This window comes from Struthio camelus, chromosome Z (genome assembly GCF_040807025.1).
Source record: "Struthio camelus isolate bStrCam1 chromosome Z, bStrCam1.hap1, whole genome shotgun sequence".
In the NCBI taxonomy this organism is placed as follows: domain Eukaryota; kingdom Metazoa; phylum Chordata; class Aves; order Struthioniformes; family Struthionidae; genus Struthio; species Struthio camelus.
Window position 1 is genome coordinate 13,873,293 of NC_090982.1, and position 20,878 is coordinate 13,894,170.

The window sequence follows — 20,878 nt, forward strand, 5'->3', positions numbered from 1 at the left end:
ACACAGTCCATCACTGCTGTGTAGTGGGGATGAAGATGTTGCCTTGGGAGCCCTCTTATGAGAACACATCAGAAGGTCACCAGATTCCTCTAAGTGGAAGCCTGTGTTGAAACTTCTAAATATGCGATTACTGAGCTGTCATGACTGGCCTCTTTTATATCCAAAAGCAATTGTGAAAATTCCCTGTTTGCTCTTAGGAGGGGGTTAAAACTAGTCCCAGAGGGTGTGCCATGCTAGATTTGACGGACAGATACTTCAGTATGAGTTTCCAGTTGCTCTGAACTGGAGAAAACGCTGCCAGAGAGAGGAAATGATGACATTAGTTGCTCAGCAGCTGAACTCTCATGGCTGCTTTTCCACCTTTATACAACCTTGGTAACACCCTGTCTAAACTAAATCAGGGTTATTTAGTCTGGGTGATCAAAACTGTATATAGTCTTGTAGAAAAAAGTTGAACGAGCTTTTAGATGATGTCTGGGTGTTAGGACAAGAGGAAAAATCTCTTGGATGGACATAGATCTAACAAATTGAGGAAAAATCTCCCAAATGATAAAGATTTGGGCCTGAAAACAAGCACTTTCTTAGAAAACAGTATCAGTCTTGTGCTAAACAAAGCCAAAAAGTCAATTGTTTATTGACAGAGACTTCAAAAGAACTTATTATCTTCTGTTTACTCTCCATTTCAGGAAGTAGGAGGTACATCAGAGGATCTTGGCTAGTTTTGGAGATCATCAGAACAGCATCCTTGGAAGCTATTATATTTTCTAACTATATAGTACACAGTGGTTTTGAGGGTTTTTTTTTGTTTTTTTTTTGTTTTTTTGTTTGTTTGTTTTTAATAACAGAACTCTTTACAATACAGTTGGTATGTCGCTTTTTCCTAGGAAATCAGAACACTCTAACAATCATAATTATCATGATGCTTTTATGAAAAAGAGAGACTACATCATGACCTAGATAACTGAGGAACCGTGAAGTGTTTGTCCTGTATGAAACTTTGATCGAGGGCAGTGTGATTGATCTCTCAGTCATCTGTCAGGTGAAGGACGGCCCTCTGAAGTTCCCGTGGCCAAATGATGTATTTTGGCATTCATCCTGTATCCTTAAAGACCACATCAAATTTTTGGGCAGTCGTCAAATGTTCACAAAGGAGTCAAGCTGAAGAAGGGAAATCATCAAAACACATATTTGCACCATCTTTAAATGATAGTCTAACATCTTTCATGCTTTTTTTCCCCAAGTAAAAGGGATTGAGAATTGGGTCAGTTCCTTGGGGATCATCCAGACAGAGGCATCTGCTTTTGCAGCTCCTGAAGAAGGAGATTTTGGGTACAGAAAACCTCATACAGAGTTCACAGAGGAATCCTAGGTCTCATTGGCCATTTGCTTTTCTGGTGTATCAGAAAAAAAACTTTTTTGGGCTCTGCATGAGCAAAGTAAACGCTTACCTTCTTTTAACAGATCAAACAGATAACACCAGTGTTGTGCCTTTGAGAGCCTTTTAATCTCAGAGAGAAAAGCAAGGATCTTCCTTTTTCTTTTGGACCCATTCCACTGCAAACAAAAACATTCTGCAGGTCAGATAGAAGTGTATCTGACAGGATTTAAAAAAATCTTTTCCTTTTTCCTTCTGTTCTCTACACCAGCAATTTATATTTGAAAATAAAACAGACTTAAAAGCTCCTCATTCAGCTTATTATCTGTAATGGATAGAAAATGAGGAAACAGAAAATTCTGTGGCTCACTCAAGAGATGTCTTTGCTTCGTAGCCTACACGGACTTAGAGAGTCCTGTGTCTCTTAAATCAGAAAACAGTGTTTCTGCAAAATAGTAGATAACATCAAAATGGTTAGAATAGCTTAGTGGACCAACATAACGTAAGATATAGAAACAGAGGAGGTACTGCTCCAATACTGCTCAAGAGATACTGCAGAGGAGGTACTCTACCTGTCTGTTCAAGTACTGCTCTTGGAATACTAAATCCTATTCCTGAATTTGGCATTTCTTTTAAAAAAAGAGAGTGTAAATGCTGGGGATAGCAATGATTTGAAATCTGGTAAATTTGGCTTTACGGTAAGAGCTTTCAGAGGTTTTCAGAAGTGACATTTAGAGTTAAAAGTAGTTAATTTGCCAGGCTATGCCTGATATTATAGGAATCTGAAATCTGTACCAAGCTGTAACAAGATGCAGTGGCTGGAATCTAAGACTAGAAAATGTTTGCTATATAAATAGTTCTTTATTTCTAATTTAATAATGGAAAAAGATTATGAAGCATTAGAATAATTAATGGACTCAGTAGAAAGCACTAAGGTATCAAGCCTAAGTGTAGTCTTTCTCTAGACACAGTGCTGGGAGACAGTCACTTCTGGAAGGTGACTCATCCCACTGTGCTCTAGATGCCTAATGCTTTTGACTGTAGTTACCTTTGGGTCAGATGTGGACAGCTGCCTAGCTGTAGAAGGTGAACTTTGAGCAAGATGACTCTCACCCCCTTATCTCATGTTAGGTCAGGGATACATTATCTTAAAGAATAGCTGGTGGAAATGCTGTAACTTTGAGACATAGGAAGTCTTAAGAAGGTTATTAAAGTTTTGCCAAGAAACACCAGACAGAATCTTTTTCCCCTGGTATAGCAAAGGGAAGCAAGTGTCCAAGTCAAGTGAAACGATAAGGCTAAGTGCAGGTTTGTGGCATCTACTTACGCTTGATTATCTCTCTGCCAAGTTTTCCCCCATTCTCCTGTCTTTTACAGAGTTAAAACTATGGAAGAGTGATGTGCATTTTCTTCTCAACGTGGAATAGGTGCACGAGTCTGGTGGGAGCAGCCTTTCTCTTGTGAATTAGATATGCTTTTCTGTTTTCTTATTTCCATAGAGGAAAATAAGAGACAGAACAGGGTCTTTGCAGTCCTGAGAGAGCCCTTGTGCATTGTGGTTTCTAAAAGGACAGTAAATCCCCCGAACAGAAGACCTCCGGTTTCCTTTGGATGCTACAACTCAGTACTTTAGTCACCCAGAACTTCAGTCCTGATTTTACAGACTGGAACTAGAGATCTTGGTCCAGCAGTTACCACAGAGGTGGTTGTGGCGTTAAAAACCAATGAAAATTTAACAACAGATCAGTTTCCTAGAGCACTTAACTTTCTGTTGAAACTGTCTCACCAATTATATTCTGAAAGCATTTTTGTAGATTCAAGGGAGTTGATCCTTTCAGTAGTAATCTGTTTCAGTTTTCTGTCAGACAGCTCTTTGGTCTGTTAAGGACGATATATCTAAGAAACTTAAGAGATTAAATCTTTCTGTCTGCCATGCTAATCAAAGACTTTGACAATGAGCTCTGTCTTCAGATCCTCTGGGTTTTTGATAACTGATGCACAAACAAGTCAGTTTCTGGGAAAAACGATGCATTAGCTTGGTTCTGAAGGTCATGCTTTAGTAAAGGCCTCACTGCAAATGCTTTTCTTTTCAACTTTTGTAAACCAATTACTTCAACAGGATGAAGAGGAGTTTTGATTCCCTAATTGACAAAATATTTTCAGTTCTTAATTTGTAGTTTCAGTTTTGGAAGACTGCTTTCAAGAATCAGAATGCTGTATTGCAGCATTGGAGGAGTTAGAAGACAATGGGAGAACAAAGGAGTTCAGGAATGAAGAAGGGGGAAGAGGTCTGAGCTGCTTCCTCTGTGTTTCTTGGTTTTAGAATGAGTGATTATTTTAACCTGTGAGTAATGCTGAGATTAGTGGCTGTCTTCCATCATGAAATGTGGGTAAAGTTAAGATAAGAAGGTAACTTCCTCTCTTCAAACTGCTCCTCTCCATTTCTCTCCCATATTCGGTGTAAAATCTTTTCTTTCAGCTATGGTTGCAAAGGAGCCATCTTGTCTTTAACTTGAACATTTCCTTTCTTCTAATAATCAAGTCTACAGATATAGCCCCTGTGTGCTCAGCTGAAAAGGAAACCACTTTTTTTTTTTTTTGGACAGTGAAGCCTCACTGCCAAAATGATCTTGTACTGCAGGTGGCTAGAGGTATATGATACAAGTTAAGTTTGTCAGCTCTGGGACACATTTGAAGGGCAGGCTTTTCAGGAAGGGTGAACGGTAACACCAGTCCTATGATTAGCAAGTCTGGTTCTGCGTCCTTCAGCTTCTGAGACCTTGAAGATCCATTGCAAGTTCTGCTTTCAGGTAAGGAGTGACTATTTCCTAATTTGACCTTCCACTTTATAAGAAATGATTCTAGTAAGTACTGATCCACGTAAAGGTCTGGTCCTCAGCTGGGGAAAACTGGCAGGACTGCATCAAATTTCTAGAAATAAAAACTAGAGAACTCTCTAAAAGCACAGCAGGTACTGGGACTTGCACAAAATTCTGCAGCTAGTAGGAACACGGGGCAGGAAGTTGGAATGACATTGATGGCTTAATCTTTCTGTGATCTCTTGTTTTATGAGGGAAAGAAAATCTTTCAGAGAGAACTTTGCTCCTGTTCTGCTTGGTGGTGTTGGCTTGCATGGCTTTGTTTTCCTTTGAAAACTGATAGCAGAAGAGTATCCAGCCTTCATGAGTGGAGCCATTATATGTGGGGCTGTGCGACAGGAGCCAAAGTTTAAAAATAAAATACCAGGCTGCCTTCCTGAGGATCCAGACATAGTGTGCACACACGCACATACGCAATATCTTGACTGACCACAGTTGTATCAGTTACTGAGTTCAGAGCAACGGACAATAAGAACCAGAAAGGGAGTCTTGTTCCTCAAAAAGAAAGAGGAAGAAAAGTTATACTTCTGCAGCCTCAGATACCAGTTTGTGGAGTGCATGGGAGGCCCCTCATCAGCAAATAAGGCTGCGAGACAGTCAAGCCAGCTGAGTGTCAGTCATTCTTGGTCTTGACTGCAGTAGCCCCTTCCCAGCCCTCCTTTTTCTTTCACTCCTTTTCTCTGCCTTACTGTGTGTAAGGCTCTAGGCACAGTGGTCTCTTTTGAAAATATGCTCCTTTCTTGCTCAGGAGAGAGAGGCAGTAGTGAGGTCTGGCTGTGGCTTTTAGTTCATCCTGAGTCCTAAGGGACCAGCACACTAAACATACTCAGAAGAACTCAAAGACCAATTTCTTTGACTTCAGAGGTACCTTAAGGATATCCGGTACCAGCACCATTCTCCACTAGGCTATGGAAATATCAGATGAGCAGTCTGAATCTTCCCAGAAGCCCTGGAGGAGGAGGGGCCTACAGAGGAGACAGCAGACCTACCAGAGCAGAAAAGCAGAAATTTAAGGTTCAGTGCAGGAATTCCAGCTGGAAAGTGAGATAAGTTATTATGAGAAAGGAGTAATCCTTTGCAAGGAAAGGCTATGTTACTCAGACTAACAGAGTAAGAAATTTCCATGATGTAATTCTTGATCACTTGTGAAGGTAGACAGGGAAGAAAAGGATGGAAGATTTAACCTCAATTTTGTGATCATGCAAAGCTGCGAATTTAATGCTGGTATCATCCCTTTTTTGCCTGCTTCCCCAAAAAGCTGAGGTCATATCTACTTCCAGGCTTTGCTTGGTAATTGGCACTGTGCCCATAAGGGATGGAGATGCAGGGGTTCTCCAGTGAACTTCCCTTGCTAATCTGAGTGAGCCAACTCAGCTGCCTCAGCGTGGGGCACCAGGTGGGCCTGTTTCTCCCAGGTGACAGGACAGAAACTGTGCACAGGTGTCACCTGTGCGCAGTCCGTGTGCTTGTATGCTGCCTCAAGCTAGAGAACTAAGAAAGTGGAGTCTACTCTTTCCACTGTGTGGAGTGGGCAGAGACTTTCCAGAAAACTTTCTGATCCCCAAGTGCATCTTGTAGTAAGCACCAACTGGATCTTTAGCTCCTTCCAACTGTGGTGAGCGTGTTTATGTACCTCTGTTGACATGTACAGAGAGGGAGAGAGGTGTTACCACTTTGTTTCTTTATCCCGGCAAAATAACAGTCACAGCTGTCCATGACACACATCACTTTTGGCAGAAGCTCAGGCTGGTTTTGCTCTGCAGACTTAGGATCAAGCATGCTCAGTATGCTTCCTTCAACAGGAATGCCAGCAGTATCTTAGACTGCTGCAGAGACTGCTCTGTGGCTGTGAGCCTCTCTTGCAAAGCTTGGATTCATATTAAACAGGATCAGGAGTCCTTTGTATCTTGCATATGTGACATCCAAACTCTTAAAAATGGAATCACAGAATCACAGAAGGAAGACTTATTTTACTGAAGTGTTTCAGAAACAACTTAGTCGTGGTGAAGGTGATGTTTAGCCTGAAACTTTGAAGGGCTTGATTCTCTTATAACTTGAACTTTTTTTTTTTTTTTTTTTAATCCGTAAAATATGTGGGTCTAGTTTGTGGTAATGCCTAACAATGAAGGGCAGATGCAACTGTCAGCATGTGAAAACTAATTGCCTGGTTTGTTCTCATAAATTCTGTTAGCCGGGGTGGAGTGGAAGTGTGCATAAGCTTTGTGGCTCCAGCTAGCATGTGTGAAAGAAAGGTCTGATTAAATCAAGCTTCCTCTTCTTTGGTCATGAGTATCTCCTGCTTACAGAAGACATTGAGGAAGATCTAGGTGGTTCCTCTAAGGGATATTTTGCAGAGATGATGAAGAAGATTTCCTTTGATGACTTCTAGTAAATTTTGATGTTTTTTCTGGACATTTGCTGGAGCAGCAGAGTGATAAGTACATGGCCTAATTTTTAGAAGAGCTGAGAAAAAGTAGAAGGATTGATCAGTTTGGGTGGGGTGGTCTTAAGTGAATAGCCTCTCAGAGCCTACACCAATATGGCTTTTTCTACTTTTTGCTCCTTGGAAGCAAATCTTCTTCCCCACCCTCATATAAAGCTCTCTTTTTGAATTTTTGTCTTTTTTCTGTCTACCTCCTCCCTCCTGAACTCCTGTGATCTCATCTAATATGAGGGGTTAGCTAATATTCACCAGCCTTAACCTCTCTCTCTGGTGTTCTCGACTCTGCAGATATTTTGCTGAGTTGACCTAAATTCTTCTGCGAAAAGCCTGGATTCTGTGCAGCAAGCTGGAAACGGCAACTCCAATTAAAAAATAATAATAATAATAAAAAGATTAATAAAGAACATTAGTTATTTCCTTGTGTGTGGTGTATGATTTACCCCTGCTGCCAAACTTTCAATTTCAGCTATGCTGGAGAAACTTGCGTTTGTAGCTGTTGTGGTAAGTTAGTACGGGGATCTCAGAGATGCTGGCACAGAAGGGTAGTGTGATGTAACAGGAAAGGTCTGGAATATGGAAACCTACCCTCTGCTGCTGACTGTGCCACCGACCAGCTCTGCGACCTGGACCCAGGCCTCTTCATCTCCTTGTGCTTCTCCCTTGCAAGTTAAAGGAGGAATGCTCTTCATGGTGAGACTTGCTCAGCTTGCTTTTCACACAGACAGGGCCTACCACAGTGTGGGCTCAGATTGTGTGATCCACGTAAGTAGGTAGCAACTGCAAGGAACAGAGTATCAGGTATTGCTACATGATATATTTATTTGTGCCTTTTTGTTCCTGACATATTACAATCAGATTGTGAATCTTCAGTTTATGTTCAATAATTTGAAGCTCTTTGAAAACTAGGGAAATATTTCAAGTCTTTTTTTTCTGTCTGTGTGCAAGACACTTAGGCTGTCTTAAACGACCTTTTTGAGGTAGTTGAATGGAAACCTGAGCTGTATGATACTGTATTGTCTCCCTTCGGTGTTTCATAAACAGGAGGGAAAATGAGATTTCTGCAGGACTGATAGCATACTTTTGGCACAGACTCTTCTGTCAATGAAGTCCTAAATGAATGTGAAGCTTTTTGCATACATTCTTGCAAACAAGAACCCACGCTTGAACGAATGCTTGTTGCAAGAAACAAATGAAAGAGTATAAATGCCTTTATTCAAATGAATTTTAAAGAAAACACGTCCAGAATGGACTGCAAATCACATTACATTTTTGCTCTTCTGCTCTTCCGTAGTGTTAGTAGGTGTTAGCTCACATAAAGGAAGTGCCTCAAAATATTAACTGTATTTTGGTGTCATACAGTTTGTGTATGCATCTTCTGAGTGAAAAAACAGGAGATCCAACTGACACGCAAGCAACGTTGCTGAATATTGTGTCTGAAGGACTGTTCGCTTAGCTGGACTCCTACTGGAAAGAGACATCTGTTGTTTCTCTCTGTAGATCATCCATGTCTCCTTTCCATGTGTAGTTGAAAAGATGCATCCATCCCCTTTAACCAGTGTAAACCCGAGTGCGTTCAATCGACAACAGTTGAAGCGATACTGTTGGCGGCTTAGGGTTTTCCTGCTCGCTTATTGGTTTCCATCTTTGTTCCTTTACTGAGAAGGAAAAAAATATATATATATATTTTGTATCCGATTCTGCTTCAGAGTAATCCTACTTCATTTTAAAACCTACTGAGGTGGAGGATTCTTATGACACTTGAGCTACCTAAATTATTCATGTGTACTTCGCTAAAGAGCAAGAAGTTGGGAAATTTGTGAGGTTTTTCCCCTTAAGTCAAATATTTTGTTTTTTTTCAAGTGGTTGTATAATAATCAATAAGACCAATTTCAATTACACACCTTTGCTTTTGAACTTTAGCACATTGCAGCACATCTTTTGTCACTGCCATAGGTGAATATTCCTTCTCTTTATGTAAAACGTTGTGAGCCAGATAACACTTGTTTTTGCTTTCAGAACGTTGCTACTGAAGGTTTCAGATTAATTAAAGGGATTGTATAATTTTGTTCATTTATCATTAGGATGAAAGTTCTCTTGAGTGTTTTGAACGATCATAAGGCTTGAGTCTCTTTTCTTTTTTTTTTAGGTGTTTCTTTTTAATGTATTTTTGTTAGCTTAAAATATGTTTTTGATTACCACCTTGTCCACTTACACCTATTTTGTATGCAGAGGAAATGTCAGGGTTTGTCTGCCCTTGCAGTTACTTAGGCAGAGCTGCTGCAGTTTTGAATAATAGCCTCGTTCAGTCCAAAAGTATGCTGAAGTGTAGATACAGTCTTCCTACTGGTTCTGCTCACATGCATGGTTAGCGTGACCTGCCGGATGACCTGGAGGCAGGATGTTTTGCTGGAAGACCTGCTGAGGTCAGTTGCAGAAGCCAGTGACAAGTAGGAAGGCAGAGAGGATGAGGGGACTGCTAGTAAGAACAGCAATACTAAATTGGTCTTTCAGAATGAAAAGGGTCTGCTCCATATGTAGGTACCCAGAGACCTCATGGTATTTTTGTGTTTTGGTGATGGAGCTGTTGGCGGCCAAGATGTTTTGTCCCACCATTTCACAGAGGGTATATCTCTGGAGCAGTTGTTGTCTCTGCAGGTAAAACAATGGCTAGTATACCAGTGGAGGTGGAGGAGAATTGCTGCCTAGTCTCCTTTCCAAGAGCCAAATATCAGTAGGCCAGAAGAAGGGTACCTGTCCCAAAGAGCTTCTGTCCCATGCATTTTCAACTGCATGCCTGGATTTGCAATGAAACGAGAGAGACTTCTCAGGACAGAGCTTATAAGAAGGCCTTTCCTTGGCATTTCATGTAGTGCTTATCCTCAGGCTTCTCTTTGTTACTTCTTAATATTTGCATGCCAAACCAAAATCCTGATGAAGTCTAAGGCTCTTCTGCATTGGGTAATCTGCCTTTTCTTGAATTTCTCTAAGTATCTTACAGGCCTTTTTCTGGACTTCTTTTTTTTTTTTTTTTTTTTACTGCTTTGGAGAAGGTCCTGTTGTTGACTAAGCACATGCATGCGAGCTTTCTAGAAAGTCCTTCCTCCTTGAACTTGCCCATGCATTTCTTATGTCAGAAAACTGAAAATCTCTTCCAGTATTCACCTTGCTTGGACTAAGTGCTTTCTAGGGACCTATGTTGAGTTTTCTACTTCTTGCCTCTTACAAAAATAGTAATTTGAGAATTTGGGTTCATTTTCCAGGTTACACAGACTTCCAAATGTTAAAGAAACTAATTTAACCGACACCTTTCTCTGAAGAAGCCTGTCCTGTGGTTCTCTTTTTCTGTAACGAAGATATGCCTCTTCAGAATGTTTGAATAAAACGTGAGGGCCACGTTTCAAATTGGTGATGGCCTGAGGTAGCTAAAATCATTAATGATCCATTTGTAAATTATAAGAAGCTGTTCCTACGTTAAGTAGAAAGAATGGGTAGGTGGAAAATATAAGAACAAGGTATTCAAGGTTTCCTTTTTTTTTTTCCAAAGAGAAACTTTCCTTTGATAGATTAGTCTTGAACTGAACACTCTTTATGACGAGAAAGATCATTTTATTTATATGTAGTTTGGCATTTGTGTGCGTATTACCAGGGATAAAGTTCTGGAAAGTAGGTTCCCTTTTATCATCCATGTCTTCAGGGTAAAGCCAGAACAGTCTTTTTTTTTTTTTTTTTCAGATTGAAGATAATCTTGAGGCAATAAGAACTGATTTCTTATTCTAAAACTGAATATTGTTTCCTCACTGCTTGTTTAAAATGCTTCAAATTTGCCATTTTAAATGATTAAAGCATTTACAACAGTAGGAAGAACCAGGAAATGTTGTGTAATGGACTTGTAGAAGAGAGAAAAGGCACAGTAGTTCTGAAATGTCTCTATACTTGAAAGCATTGTAGCTTTTGAAGGATACAATTGGTTGTGATCTTTGCCCACCTTAGCTATGGGCCTCATTATAAAAAAAAAAGTCTTAGTTATTTTTTCTTCTTTATGGTCCGTTTCCTGTTTGGGTATTTCTTCGGAGGAAGAAGAATCTTCTGGATCTCTGTGGCTGACCCTCAAAGGGCTTATTTAAAGCAAGAAGGAATAAACTAGGACAGAAGAACTAATTTGGAGCTTCAAGAGCTGACCACTTCTGATACAACTCAGCTTTAATAATAGTTCTCTGCTTAATTCCTTAATTTTAATATGTCCAGAGTATTTGGGGGAAAGGACTGCTTATTATTGGAAAGATGAGAAGTAAGGTTAACTAGAGAGGTGTTTTGTTTTTTTTTTTTTCCCTTCACTTTTTTGAGAGAGGTTGTTCTTAATTATTACCTGCATAACAATGTATATACATTTCTTCAAGTGACAGGGCATAGCAGCTTTTTCCTCTTTTTAATGTAATAGTTTCTAATGCCTCTTTGATCCAAACACTTTCTGACTGGAGAGCTTCCATTAACCTCGGTCAATTCATAAATACTGTGAACTGTAATACTGGGTTGCTCTAAATTCTTTTTTTTCCCTTCCCCTTGAACTGTATTGTAGACATTCCACTTAATTCCTTCTAGACACTGTTGATATCTGCATTTTACAGAAAGGATGACTGAGCCAGCATGTTTGCCTTATTTTAAATATTTTATACTTGGGCTGGATATAGTATATAGAGTGCAGAAAATACTGTTTCCTGGAAAGACCAAGTGGGTGGAAATGGAGGTTGAAGGGGGACTAAAAGAAACAAGGTTCTCATTTTGGGCTAATATATTGCATTCCAATGTATATTCCCATGGGATATATTTAAAATTATAATTTGGGACAAGATAAAATATTTAGACAGCGTGTAAATGTGTGCTGCAGCTCGTTCCACCTTTTCAGGGGTGGCACTCTTCAGCAAAGTCAGTGATAGGATCAGCAACTTGCTGCTGCTATCCCAAAGAGACAGAGGACTTTCCTTTGCACAGGTGGAGAAGATCGCTTGGGAGTGGTGAATGGGGAGCAGAGGAGGTTGTAGTCTAGTGGTAATCCTTGGTCTGAGGTAACTGCTAACAACATTTTGTCAAATGTTGCATAAGTATATATTGTCCTACCTAGGGCAAGGATGTTGTCTGACACACTGCAAGTGAGTCAGTGGGCAAATAATACTATGTATTCTGTCTGGCAGTAAAAATGGGTCAGTGATGTATTTATATTACCTGAGGAGAACTAGCTAACAGAGAAGCTTCTGCTTGCTGCCCAACAAATGTCAAATATAGCAGGAAGCTTGGGGGAAGCGGGAGGACAGGAAGAGACAAAGGCAGTGTAGTAGCTAGGAAATCAGTGGAGCTCCCCAAACAAAAGAGTGCTTTGGAAGAATATAGTGAGAGAGCAGAACAAGCCGTAGGCTTCTCTAATTAGTGTTTACTTGTCCACCAGTGGAATTCCAGCCACTGCTCCTGTAGAGTGGTGCTTGAGGTGGTTTTGGGGCTACATGAGATGATATGCTGTTCTTCTCGGCTTTATTCTCCTGTATCTCCGACCATGACTCTTGGTCCCTTGGTTTTTTTTAGGGTTAAAACCATTCCTCTGATTGCCCTTTTTCATTCTCCCCACATGATCTCTGCAGAGCGTTTGAAGGTAAGATACAGTACGTTTGCAGCATGTGAGGTCTCAGGATGGACTGAGGGAGTGCGCTGCATCATCCACAGAGTCCTCGCTTAGCTGAGCTGGTGTCATTGAAGAAAGCGAGCAGTAGCCTTTGGCTGACTTGGATCTGATCTTTGCAGCATTTCCTTGGTTCCCAACGATTTGTGAATGTCACTAACTTTGGGAGTGTATTTCCACCAAACTATAGTGGGCACTCCTATATCTTAGGATTGATTTCCGGCGCTCTGGTTGAAAGGTTACTCTTCTTACCAGCCCAGGTCAGTCTTTGTCACTGCTGCCACGATGTAGGACCAGACTCAATGCTTTCAGGGGAAGCTTGTCTCCACAAAACAGCTTTTCACATCTGTCTTCCAATGTCTGTTCATTTTGCCTTCTTGAAGACTTTGTTCAGTAGCACTCCAAAGCTGAGCTTTCTCCTGGGGGTTGTTGTTGGTTTCTTAGTGCTAGTGACTTGATGTCCACCTCTGTGACTTCATGGACAGTGCTTGTCTGAGTCTTAGGCCAACCGCAGTCTAGTCTAATCTCAGATCACAAAGATTAAAATTCTATGGCCTCTAAAATAATCCAGCGTTTCATGTATTCCCAGAGTTTAGCTCTATCATTAGTTGATGTGCTGTATTTAGGCTTTGTAAAAATGTGATGCTTCTTGCAGCCCACCAACCACAGCATTTTAAGTGGTCAGACCATGCAGTGGAGCGCATGCTTTGGTGCAAATGGCCAGATTGCTTTTAAAGGCACTGCTGGCTGCTTAGTGTGTTTTTGGGTTCGTTTAGGGTCCTGATAATCATCAGGAGATAACCTCTTCTTCAGTCACAGTTTTCTTTCCCACTTCAGTTTATGGTGTAGCAGGGTGTGCAGCTGAGTGTGTCATATCTGATTTGCTACTGGTTGGACCCCTTTATAATGGCTCTGACTTTTCTGGGCAAAAAAAGAGATCTTTACTTGGCTAATGCCAGGCTGAGGGGTCTGCTCTTCTCCCTGCTCCTTCTGGGGTGAGGCTAGTAATGCATCCTTTCTGTAAAGAGCTGCTAGAAGACATCATTTGCAGTGTAGGGGAAGGAACTGGGTTGTTTCTCGAGTACCCAGGAAGAGTGCTGCTCTGTTCTTCAGTACCACCTACTGACGCTTTCCTCTGCGAGTCCATGTACATGGGAGTACACTTTTCTTAAGTCCTCAATCCAGGAACTGGACTTCTAAAATAATTAACTGTGAACTCCTGGCTGAAAATTGGAAACGCCAGGTCCGCTGCTTTCGTTGAGGAGATAGGTACAAAAGCCAAGCTGCCTGACTCTGGTATCTTGGTTTTCCTAAATAAGGTGGCCCACTTATCTTTTGAACACGGTTGTCTGTGCAGAGATGTTTGAGAAGTTGCGTTGTGTCACTGAGGTGGTTGATTTTACTTGTTTCCCGTGATCATTTAGTATGGGAGCCAAGTGGCAGACCTCATTTCCACTGTAGAGTTTTGCCTCTGTGCTGATCCTTCTTTTTTTTTTTTTCTTTTTTTTTTTTTTTTAAATTAGGTTAATGTCTGCATGGAAGGTGGAAGGTCTAACAGAGGTTTTTCTCTGAAGTCACTTAGTAGACTAACTTCAGGATTTAAACACTCATTTCCATTGAGGGTTTTGACTCTGAAAAGGCTTTAGTGCTTTTTGTGTATGTGTTTTGTTTTGTTTTGTTCTTCCTCTTCTTTCCTCCACCTCCTGGTAAGAAAAGAAGGAAAGTTTATACTGTAGAAAAGAAGGAGCCTATCTGATCAAATTTCCTTCTGCCCTAATAAAGTGGTTGCTACATCTTCTTGTAACATGAGGCCAAAGCATATTCTGTATATTGAGTCTTGTGGACCACAGGTAAACTTCCAAAAAAGTGTCTCTGTGTCTCCATGTATTTGCACCTCCACAACTTATTTTGTGCAATACATGAAGTAACTGACATAATAAGGAAAAAGTCCTACTCTGGGCATTTAGCTGGTTGGTTTCTCAGGTACATATAGAACCTTTTTGATTTCTGTGGGTATTGCCATGAAGGTAATTCAGGGCATAAGAAAAGCCCATCCTGATCTTGCTTGGCACAAAAGTGTTTAATTTTTGAGGGCCTTCTCATAGGCCTGAGATTCTTTGTCCTGAGATCTAGTTGCCCATGCTCTACACCTTGTAATGCCTGATGCCTAACCGTTAGGAAGGGAAAACGACAACAGTTTGACACTCATATTTTAGTGTGATACGGTTTTAATTTGTCTTTTAATTAAGTAGCAATTTGCTTTTATTTTAAGTTTGAAAAGTTTGAAGTTTGAAAGTATCCTTGAGGAATTCAGATGGTCTTTTCAGTTGGATCCCAAAAAAAGAACATGGAAAGATTATTTGTGAAAACTGGAAAAGGAATGGTCTGCATTCCAGAGCTTGAAATGATAAAGTCCCAACCTGATGCTGTTTATGATCAGGTTAATTATATCTAAATCATCTTCCTTGATCTGATCTGCTTGCAAGTAACACTTAGGTTTAAGTTCAAGTGTTCTGTGTTGGACTTTTGTCTTCCTTCCTGGAGAAGCTGGATTGTTTTGCAGTGAGATAATTACCTTTTTGCATGTCTCTGCTTGAGGCTGGGCACTGCAGTCTGTTCCACGAAATATGTAGGTGAAGCTGACATTGTGCCCCTGTCTGTGATTGTTCTTTCTTTCATACCTCCTTGTAAAATCTATGGTTTGCTTTTATTCCATTAGGTTCTTACAGTGACATTGGTAATATGCATTACTGTTCAGTAATAAAGCAGTGTTTTGTTTGTTTGTTTTTCTTTTTTACACTTTTCAGAAAGAATCATAGTCTTGGAGAACTGGTTGAGCTGATAGCAATTCATCCATCATTTGGGCCTGTTTTGGCTCATTTATGTGTTTATATATGAAGGTCCCAAGAAGAAAAATAAGCAGAGATTCTGTGCATCCTTGTTCTCTTCTTGAACTGAAAAACCCATCTATGCTTCTGGGTACATCTCAACACTGTATAGCCTCTCTTCCACAAGCTTTAGGAGCTTACTGTAATTTTTGTTTCCTTTAAAGCGTAGAAGTTTTTTAGTTATGCAGTGGCTTTACAGTGAACTATAGTGCTTTTTAAATGGTATCAGATACCTCAAATGAATGACTGTATTCAGATACTGAAAAGCAATATAAGTAAATGGCAATCGTACCGATGTTAACAAATTTGGTTGTGCTGCTTTTTGTGAGAGGAAGATTTCTGAAAAGTTTGCCATAGGAAGTACTAAGAACATGTAGTAGGAAGATTTTCTCCTGTGGAATTTGACCTGGAGCTTGCTTCAGATTCAGTCTTCCGGGTGGCTGGATAAAAACATTTTAAGAAAAGTTTGGGGGTCTGTCCCTCCTCTACTTAGACTTTTGGGGTTTTTTGTTGAGTTGTAATGGATCTCTAATTGAAGTTTCTTTCCTGAAAACTTTGACAACGTTTTACATTGTCATATGCTATGCATTTCCATGTAGATCAACAGAAATGAGAACAAATTGGATGAAGTATTTACTGGAAGAAATGGCCGACGGGAGTAAGAATCATACCTATACCAGCTACTGTATTTGTCTTATTGCTATAACTGTTGAGTTTCAAAAAGTAATACAGAAAACCCCAAACTGGACTTCAATATGGAGATTTTTATAGTAAAGCCTGTAACAGGTGATAAAGTTTTTCTTCAGGCGCTTTGTATGCAAACAGGAACCACCAAATAACCGTATGGGAGTGAATAGTTGCAAACCAACCCATGGAGTTCTATCAAAACCCAGCTTAAAAAAAAGAGGAGGAAAATGGTATTTCACTGCAGTTTATTTTTGTTATCAGCTTGGAGGAATAATTCCAAAATTAACCCTCAGAGGACCGAAAATCCTAGTAGTTTGACTGGAAACTGATCATTTAAAAAGACCCTCAAGTTGAGTAAGCCTGTCAGACTTTAACCGAGGGTTGAATTTGTTCTTGGGATTCCTCATTAATTATGTTCACTCATAAATGAAAGACCGCCTTTTTCCAACGAGAATAGCCTTCAGGTTTCCAGTTTCTCAAATGTAAAAAAGAATCCATGATTTTGTTTATAGTCTGTGTTTTCCCCGTTGCTTTCTTGTGTGACAAAAAGAATTAAAAACAACAACAACAACAACAAAAAGTGGCCCCAGACCTAAGCAAAGATCGGATCAGAAGCCACAGCGTGCGTTAGCTAAACAAAGCATGTGACCAGCACTCCAGCCCTGGGTGCTGGAAGGTTCCCAGCTGCACCTGCTTGCTGCTTCCTAAAATCGAGATTTCTGTGGCGGGGAAAAACACCTGCCCTACAGCGTTACCTGTGGGATTTCAAGTTCTATTTTCTTGGGGGAGAAAAAAAAAATTATAATAGCTATAATTAGTGGCTTGTGAATCACGTTGTCTGGGGTCCGTTGCAGTTTATTTCTGCTAGGTTCATCTCCGGCAGCCAGAAAAAAAAAGGGGGGGGGGGTGTAAATAAATTGGACTGAAGCTTCCCACTTTCACACTTTTTTTGGGGGGGGGGGAGGGAGGGGGGGAGGTGGTAACTCAGGTGAGGGAGTCGGGCCTCTGCTGGCCGGTGTTGCGAGCGGCGCGCCGTGAGGGCGGCGCGCCGTGTCACGCCATCCCGGGGCCAGCGGCTGCAGCCTGGGGAGCCGCCGCCGTCGTCGAGCAGCTCCGCGGGGACGGCGGCGGGCCGAGGTGGGGCGGCGGGGCTGGAGCCTGGCACTGTGGCAGGGTGCCCAAAATGGGGAGGATCCGAGGGTGGGGGAGCCCCGGGGAGGCCATTAAGGCCTGTGGCGGCGGCGGCCTCTGAGTGGGGCGCGGGTGTCTCCAGAGGAGCGCGGTCAAATGGCGACGCGCTTGGCCGTCCTCCTGCCTCCGCAGCCGTCGGCGTCACGGTAGGGCGTCTCCGTTGGCATTGGGGTGTGTGGTCCGCCTGACCTTTCCAGCTGCGGTTGTGCACGTGCGCGCTCTTGACTTGGAGGAGGCACTGCTGACTCCCGTCTCGAAATACAACGGATGGGTAGTCAACCACAGGAGCTCAATTTTGAGGTCAGTGCCTTGGGCTTCACAATTAATTTTGTATTTTGAAGCAGTCAGACCAAACTTAACCATAACGATTTGTACTACTTTTGGCTGCTGCCAAATGCTGTAATGACTGTTGTTCAACAAGCACAATTATCTTTTGTTTTGGGTTCTTAAAAACCTAGAAATCTAACACTACTGTGTCTCTGATGTTCTCCTTATGCACTCATGAGTGTAGAAAAAGAAGTCGATTTGAGGCTCCACCGTAGGTCTTTAAAACTACGTAGCTCTGAGAATCTCTTTCGCTCAGTGTTTTTGAAGTTTTCTCCTCATGAAGGAAGTGAGAATACCTCCTTTCCGTATTAAACATTACAGCCGTCTACTTTAAGAGAAGATTGCAATCGCAAAGTCGTTGGACAATGGTATTTTATCATGTTTGGTGAGGCTAGCCTCACATTAGTAGGGGTATTTTGTAAGTCGCATTATGTGTGGGCAATGTGGTCTCAAGAGGTTGGCTGTGAATATTTTAGAGGACTTGTGGGATTTATGGATTCATTTCATGGTGGCTGTGTTTTGTTTTGTTTTTTCCCCCCAGACTTCCTGTTCTGCTTTTGATTTAGCAGATTTGGTAACCCACCCCCCACTCTCACCACACACTCCACCTCCATTCCCCCCTAAGTCTTGCTGTTGTGCTGTTTGAAGAATACAGGTAATTATGGAATGCAGGTTTTATTAAGCAAACGAAATGTAGAGGGTGTTGTCATTTGCACCTATGGAAGGTATTGCCGTAGCTGGTCACAGTGGATGCATGTGCAAATCCTGTTCTTTGTCTCCTTTGCTTGGGGTGTGTGTCTTGACACAGTATTAATTAACATCTGCACTGAAAATGCTCTTTGCTGTTGGGTAGGTGGGTCTCTCCGAGTTCCATAGCCCATGCCGACCAAAAAAAAAAAGAGAGAGAGAGAGAGAGAAAGACATGCATTGTATTTCATTTTCTTTTGATATATGAGCTCAAACTAGCAGTTTCTGTGTTTTCTCCCCCTTTGTGCAATGCCTGAATTTTAAATAAAAATGTGCAAATAGTAGAGCAGAATTCCCTACAAAACACTTCATCCTGCTTTCAGTGTGATGCTTGGTGAAAGCATCAAATTGAAGGCCATTCAGCTGTACCTGATGTTTGCTCTTCTCAGCTGCTGTAAGATTAACCTCTTCCATGACTTGGTGCTGCCTCCGTGACAGAGACCATACTTACATTAAAGCTAGAACCTGTTAGAAAGGCTTCTTCAGCATTTTTTTAGTCAGAGCCTCTTACTGATCTCTCAACTCTCTCAACGTTTTGCTTTGTACCAGAAGAAGGGTACTGTTGGTTTGAGATTGTCTAGACAACAAGCAGCATCCTTGAGGATACCTTCTGAAAGCATCACCATTTTAAAGAATTGCAAGTGCCGGGGATGGGGATGGTGGTGTTTTTACTTCTTGAAGCAGTCAGGCTTATCCTTTTCAGAACTTCAGGTTTGCCCTCCCTTCTGGTTTTCTATTTTGTAAAGCTAGCCTGAAGTTTCCAAAAGGGACACAGAGCAGAAAGCTTTTTTTGTGGTGGTGTTTCTAAAGGGGCTGAAGTTTTCAGGGGGGAGAGAGAGAGAGAGGGAGATTTGTGTGTGTGTGTCTGTGTGTGTTGTTTTTCCTCTCTTCTACACAATGGAGCTTTCAGAGAACCTCTCTTAAAAGGCATAGCTACAGCCTTTGTGTTGAAGGGTGTGTCTGCTGGCAGGGCTTGCTGATGCAGACAGGCTGGCTGGTGATTAACAAAGGTCATTAGACTTTGGAATCTGGCAGGGGAATGGGGTGGTGTGTCTTCTGCGTGGAGCAGGAGGGCTCCCCAGGGACAGGGCAGGCTGGAGGCCCCCCGCCTGCCTCCCCCGCTGCCGCCGCCTCCTCCTCCTCCTCCTCTTCCTCCTCCTCCTCCTGGGAGGCTTGGCTGTGTATTGCCTCTGCCTGTAGGACAGCTTGGACCAGAGTCTTGATGCTGTAATGCTGGCATGAAGCGTGGCATGTGTAATCCATGGGACAAGGGAACCAACCCTGGGAGATGCTTGCGGGCGACCTGCTAAAGGGGAGGGAAGGCGCTGCCTGGGACAGAAGCTACGTCGTTTTGGGGGCAAGCCACACAGGAGAAGGGAAGCTGTGCTCTGGGAAGGCTGATTTTTCAAGCATCACCCAAGGAGGAGGAGAAGGAGGAGGGAAAAAGGGGGGAGGAAAAAGGAAAACCTTGGTGTGCTTGAGATGAAGCTGAGATAAGTGAGGCCATGTTGTGCACAGGCGAGAAGCTATGAGCCTCTGAGTGCAGGAGTTGTCTGAGCTAAAATGGCTGCTCCCAAAGCTCAGAGGACTAGGGCAGCTTAGTGAGTCTTAAAGCTTCAGTGACGCAGGGGCTCATATCTCTTGAAAGTGTGATAAACACATTCAGCAGAGCTGTGGCTTGTTTGGCTGAGATGAAAGGACTAAGCTTGGGGGATGGGTAGTGAAAACTGGATGATCTGCTTTTCTGTGAAGTGCTCTAAATGCAGGAGTCGTCTGCTCCATGGAAAAATTTGTTTTCAGGTCTAATGGACTGTGCTAAAGGAGACGTGGGGTGGGGCTTCACTCACTGCTGTAATTTGATCCAGAGCAGATAGCAACCTCTTCCACACAATTTGGTCTGGTGCTTGCACATAAAAGCTTGAGTATCTCGATTATTGTAACTTTGTTAGCTGAAAAGAAGCTGGTGCAGCGTTCATTTTCTTTATTGGTAGTGGGAGGGAGGGGGAGAGAGAAAGGACACATTGCAGCCTGCAAAGTAATGTAGGTAAATAACTGGAGTGCCTGTGTGCTTAGACTGTCCATAATTTGACTTGCTAGAAGTTTGTTTTAGCAGGCTATCAGAAGCATTTTTCTCATATAAAATCCTGATGCAGTGTCCTCTTTTGCTTCTGTGACCTAATGTTTTGGTGTTTTGTCCTTGCTGGTGAGGTAGCTCCACGCTCTACAATAAATTCATGGGATTTTTCAACGTTTTGGGCTGCCCTTGCATCTTGGACCTCCGGAATGGCCCAGTGCAGCATGTGGAAACCTAAATAAATAATTCATTTATTAATATAGGAAGTTGCTCTTGTGCCCAAGTACGGTTCAAGGTAGGAGGATCTCAACCTTTTGTCTTGTTACTGTTTTGTGTGTACTGTCCTTCATGGCAGAAGAAAAACCTTTGAGTCCTCTGACAAATACCCTCACAACCCTGTGATGCATGATTCTTTGGTCACATACTGAACCACCATACTTGATATTACCAAACCTTATTTGACTTGATACTTCAAAGTAAGCAGGACTTTCAGATGATCCAGGGAAGTCATGATGTTTTTGAGGGAAGTCTTTGTCATTCATGTTTCCATTGTACTTATGCAATATTCCTATTCCCATTGCTGTCCGTCTCTTCCTGCA

The 20,878-nt window shown here is 41.9% G+C and overlaps 1 protein-coding gene across 6 annotated transcripts in view; it reads left to right on the forward strand.

Annotated features, from left to right (window-relative positions):
- ZNF462 (zinc finger protein 462) overlaps positions 1 to 20,878 on the forward strand; it is a 91,072-nt gene that overhangs the window by 19,094 nt on the left and 51,100 nt on the right. The window contains exon 1 of one of the 6 annotated variants that reach the window (XM_068927206.1): positions 19,664 to 20,574. The exons of the other annotated variants lie outside the window; for them this stretch is intronic. The gene's annotated coding sequence lies outside the window, so the exon portion shown is untranslated. Of the gene's footprint in view, positions 1 to 19,663; positions 20,575 to 20,878 lie in introns of those variants that run through there. 6 annotated transcript variants of the gene reach the window in all.